This window comes from Myotis davidii, unplaced genomic scaffold, assembly GCF_000327345.1.
Source record: "Myotis davidii unplaced genomic scaffold, ASM32734v1 scaffold482, whole genome shotgun sequence".
Classification (NCBI taxonomy): Eukaryota; Metazoa; Chordata; class Mammalia; order Chiroptera; family Vespertilionidae; genus Myotis; species Myotis davidii.
Window position 1 is genome coordinate 444,073 of NW_006293550.1, and position 5,321 is coordinate 449,393.

A 5,321-nucleotide genomic window follows, 5' to 3' on the forward strand; every position below is an offset into this window, starting at 1 on the left:
AGATGAATTTCAGCTTCCATCGCCCTTCTCCTCCAATGTAGAAACAGCTTTCAACTGTCATTTCAAAATAACTCATATTGGTCCCTGCCACAGGATAGTGGAACTGGTGATAACACTGATCTATATGATCAATGTTAACATTTATGTAAGTGCTTTAAATATAATATTTTAACACTCCAAAATAGTTGTTCATGAACTAGAAACTATAACCCCATTTATAAATAGGGAAACACTCTCACTGAGGATAAAATTACACTAAATAATTGGTGTAGCAAGGACTCAAACCCAAGGATGCTCACCGCTACCAGCCCTGCAATTTAGTAAGTAGGTGGTCATTTAGGTACCGATCAAAACTGTATTTTAGTGGACTGACATGATAAATTGTTCTACTGAACATTGTACATTAACTTCCATCCCCATTGCTTATCTATTTTCTATGGGTAGAATTACACTTCCCATCTTACTGACTTCAATCAAATCATACGGCTTGGTTTGATCAATGGAATGTGAGCTGATGTGTTGTTTGTCAGATCCAAACAAAAACTATACATGCATTTCTCTGATTCAGCTTAGCCTCCTACTCTTTTCTTCTGCCATGAGAAAGCTCATGCCCTGCATGTGGGAGTCACTGAATTTGGAGTATTCCATATAGAATAAAGCTGACTAATATTACTGATAGATTATAAGTTTATACTTAGTTAAAGAATTAGAAAGGAAAGATGTAACTAGCTTTATCAAACATATATGGCTGTGAAGAAAAGGAGAAAGATAAAGCAAATGCCTAAAGAGATTGGGATACATGAAATTAAAAATTTAAATATACTTCCTTTAAAAAAAAAAGAGATTGACCTAGCATTATCTAAAGGGATGGCTTGTCACTTAAAGTCTCAAAATAGGAATGAAGGAAAAAATATAGAGCACACTTGAGCCAGTAAGGAAGACAAAGATTGACTCTCTAGAAAATGCTCACCGTAACTCATTGAGTACAATTTCTGGAAATATGAGAGGTGGAATTCAGGGCCCAAGTACTGTAAATAGATATGGCTTTTGATAACTATGTGCCATATATGATATTAAGCACATTGCAGTAAATGGGAAAGCCCCATTATATTCTCACACTCTACCTAATTATGTCTCTGTTACACATGAAAAAGCTGACAGAGTGACATCATGCAGCTCGTATGAGGTAGAAACAAAATTTGAATTGTTTGCTTGTTGTAGGAAAGAGAAGACTTACACGGAATGAGCAAGACTCTGGAAGAGTTTGATCTTAGATCATTTTATGTGTGGAGAGAAGGTGGTTAAGAACATGAAATCATTGGTTCTCTTTGAAAGGTGAGATAAGAGAATAAGGATAATGGTGGGAATATAGGGTTGTTGATAGGGGGAAAGAGAGTGATTTACATATGAAAGGGTTCTAACACAAAGCTGAGGACTCAGCAGTGACACCAATCTGCCCAGTCATCTCACTTCCTCCATTAGTGCCTAGAAACTCAGGTCTAAGAAACAGCTGACAACAGGCCTGATATAGAGTTGAGGGTCTGCAGGACAGGTAAAGTGGAATAGCAAAGACATGAAGAGTCCCCATCCTCCAGGGGTAAAGAAAAGAAAGCAAAGCTGGGAGAGACTAGTAAATACTCCCACAAATAACTATTTCTCTTTCTTTTGCTCAGATAAGACATGAAAGTCCCATAACATTACCCTTATATTTTCCTCCATTAAATAACGCTTTTACTCATGTCCCTCCCTTTTGCATGTATACAATATAAATATATTACTTTTGTCTTTATTTTTCCCTCTCATTTATTTCTGAACATATCTCTATCGCCTTGTGACTTTGCACAGTAAATTACAAGATGAGGTCTAGACAAAATTACCCCTTAGGGTCGAAGAGATAAGAAATATACTCAGAGTGACACTAACAAAAACAAACAAACAAAATAAAAATGAGGCTTTTTCAATTTACAAATCAGTCCACAGAGGTAATAATGCGTGTAGCTCTATTTAGAACATGTCTAAACCAATTCACAGAAATAATACATATAGGTCTATTTAGAACACACCCTGAAATAAGTTGGAAAAAAATGACACAGTGCTTCAATCACTATGAATTCAAGCTTTTGTAATTGAATTCACACCTTCTCCCATCAAGAGGGAGACTGTTTCTTCTTCTCTTGAGTTTTCACCTACCTTTTGATGTGCGTTGGTCAACAGAATACAGAAGTAGTGGTGTGTCAATTCCAAGCCTAGAACTCAAGAAGTCTTAGTGACTTCTCAACTTCTTTTGAAATCCTAGTAGACATAATGGAAGTAAGCCCTGGCTAGATCAATGAAGAATGAACAATCAAATGGAACAGAAATGAGCCACATTAGCGGAGGTCATCCTAGTTAACCCAGCCCCTAGTCAACCCGACGATTGACCACATAAACATGAGTGAGCCCAGCTAAGGCTAGAATAACCTCCTAGCTGAGCCTAGTCCAAGTTATTGACCTGCAAAATTATGACACGAGTAAATGATGGTTGTTTTCTGTTACTAATTTCAGGGTGATTTGTGATACAGCAAAAATTAATAGGTTTCTGGAAACTTCTGATTATCTGTGCCCTTCTAACAGGCCTGAATGTGACCCCTGTGAGCTGAGGAAATGTGTCTTTGTCACTCCTGGTCTTGCCTCTCAAGTTTGATTTGTCAGGAGTCCAAAGGCTGTAAGGTGATGGTTGATCCACCTAGGTTAAGAGGGCAAGTGGTATGCTTCCTCTTCTGCTACCCCAAACCCCCAATCATACAAAGACAACTGATTCTGAAGTCTGCCTATATACTACAGGAGTCTGGTTCTCCTTGCATCTGAGTTTCATGGTCTGGAATTTAGTGTTGTTATCTGTCAATTCTCATCTGTTTTTGGCCCAAAAGTAGACTGAGCAAGGTCAAGAGGGCTTAAAGAAAACAAAAGTCTCCTTCCCAAGAGAAATGATGACATCAGTTTTCAAGAGGGCCTATTTGAAATGTGGATCAAATACCTGATTCTGTCCCCAGTGGCAAAGTAGGGTTCACCAAAAGAGAGGAAAAAAGAGAGAGATTGTCCCCACTTTGGATCAGGCACAGAATCCATAAGGGATCTAGTAAGTCAGTGGCAAAGCCTAGGTCAGTGACAGAGTTTAAAAACTGACAAGGTTGACAGTAAAGTCTGACAGAAAGAGAAAGGCTCTGTAGAAAATGTGGGCACCCTGATGCCAGCTATAAGGAAACATGTTGGTGAGCATGTGTAAAGTACCTCCTGAGAACAAAAAATTATCAAAGACATTTGCAGAGGGTCAAGGGCCTGGGACTGTGAGTGAGCAACCTAAAATAAAACTATTTAAATGCCCTACCTGAATGCATAGGTTTGGAAGTAAATTTTGGAGGCACCTTAAATATTATAGGATATTAAATGTGCATAATGTCTCTCAAAATAATGTAAAATCTGTGAATGAGGTTTTTCAAGATCAACAATTTGCCAACAAAAGTGAAAAAAAAAGTCGTTTCGTGCTTCTTGAGGAAACATGAACCCTGTCTCCATATCCTCTCAGCCACTACCACCTCTCCTTGCTGCCCTGTCAATCTTAGAAAGCCAAAGTCGGTAATATTAGCTGGTGTCCCCAGGGTGAAATGCTTTCTTCAGTTTCTAATTGGGCCACTTGCTGGTCAGAGATGCTCTGGACTTGACACCCCAGGGAAGGAATGCCACCCGCACAATTGCCAAACAAATGCTCTCACCCTGAAAGAGACACAGATGTTTTCATTGGCCTCTGCAATCAGCTTGTCAAGTTGGAGGAGAGAAAGTCAGGGGAGAAGAGGAGAAAGAGCACACCTCTTGTAAAAAGAATAGAATTGTACCTGATCTGTTTGTTTACTAACAAAGCTATAAGGGGCCTTTCTGTGCCTTGCGTTTTGCATATTGATAATATCAGAGAAAAAGGTAAAGAAAAAAGACTGGGATTTTTCTTTCTGTCTTCTTTGTCTAACAGAATGTCATCAAAGAACCATAACTTGAACTTGGAAAGATGAAGTTGTTGCTGACATGGCCCAAGGAGATTTTACTCTGCAAATAATCAACCTAAGAGCTGCCATGAACATGCCCACATGTACCTAGGCCTGTTTTCAAAATGCTGGTGTGAAATTCTGCTTTTTCAATACAGCAAATGTTGGTGGCTCAAAGGATTTGAGGTTTCTCTGCTTTTGCAATATGTACATCATGATAACGCTATAATTTCCTTACATCCTACAACACTGACCTCCAAAGTGATTTATAACACACCAGAGGCCCAGTGCACAAAAATTCGTGCACTGGCAGGGGGCGGTGTGTCCCTCAGCCCCACTTGTGCCCTCTCACAGTCTGGGATCCCATGGGAGATAAGGACCTGCTGGCTTAGGCCTGCTCCCAGGTGGCAGAGGGCAGGCCCAATCCCTAGGTGCAGACCCTGTCTCGGGCTCAGAGCAGGGCCAATTGGGAAGTTGGAGCGCTACCCCCTGTCATGCACAGAGCAGGGCGGATCCGGAGGTTGCAATGCCACCTCCAGTCACGCTCAGGGTAGGGCTGATTCGGGGGTTGGGGCACTGCTCCCTGTCACACTCAAGGCAGGGTCGATGGGGAGGTTGCAGTGCCACCCAAGTCACACACAGAGCAGGGTCCATCAGGGGTTTGGGGAGCTCACCCCTATCATGCACAGAGCAGGGTCGATCAGGGGGTTGGGGAGCTCCCCCCTATCAGGCACAGAGCAGGGTCGATCAGGGGGTTGGGGCGCCTTCCCCTGTCAGGAACAGAGCAGGGCCGATAGGGAGGTTGTGGCCCCGCCCCCTGTCACACACAGAGCCGCAGGGGGATCAGGGGGTTTGGGCGTGGCCCCCTGTCACACTGATCCCAGTGCTGGGAGGCCTCGTGGCTCCACTGATCCCGGTGCTGGGAGGCATATTACCCTTTTACTATATAGGGTAGAGGCCTGGTGCATGGGTGGGGCCAGCTGGTTTGCCCTGAAGGGTGTCCTGGATCAGGGTGGAGGTCCCCACTGGGGTGCCTGGCCAGCCTGGATGAGGGGATGATGGCTGTTTGCAGCTGGTCACCCACCCTTCAGGGTGGGGGTCCCCACTGGGGTGCCTGGCCAGTCTGGCTGAGGGGCTGAGGGCTGTTTTCAGGCTGGGACTGAAGCTCCCAACTGCTCCGTTTTTTGTGGGTTTTCTTTTTGTTTTTTGTTTTTTATTCTGGGCCAGCTTTAGCTCTGAGGCCTCAGCTGCTGAAAACAGGTTTCTAGCCTTTGTTTACCGTCTGTATTTGATACAATGTTGCGG

The 5,321-nt window shown here is 42.9% G+C and overlaps 1 long non-coding RNA gene across 1 annotated transcript in view; it reads right to left on the reverse strand.

Moving 5' to 3' along the window:
• Positions 1-2,196: 2,196 nt before the first annotated feature.
• Positions 2,197-5,321, reverse strand: part of LOC107183681 — a 25,294-nt gene continuing 22,169 nt past the window's right edge. The window contains exon 5 of the long non-coding RNA XR_001514471.1: positions 2,197-2,292. This is a non-coding gene — a long non-coding RNA (uncharacterized LOC107183681). The remainder of the gene's footprint in view (positions 2,293-5,321) is intronic.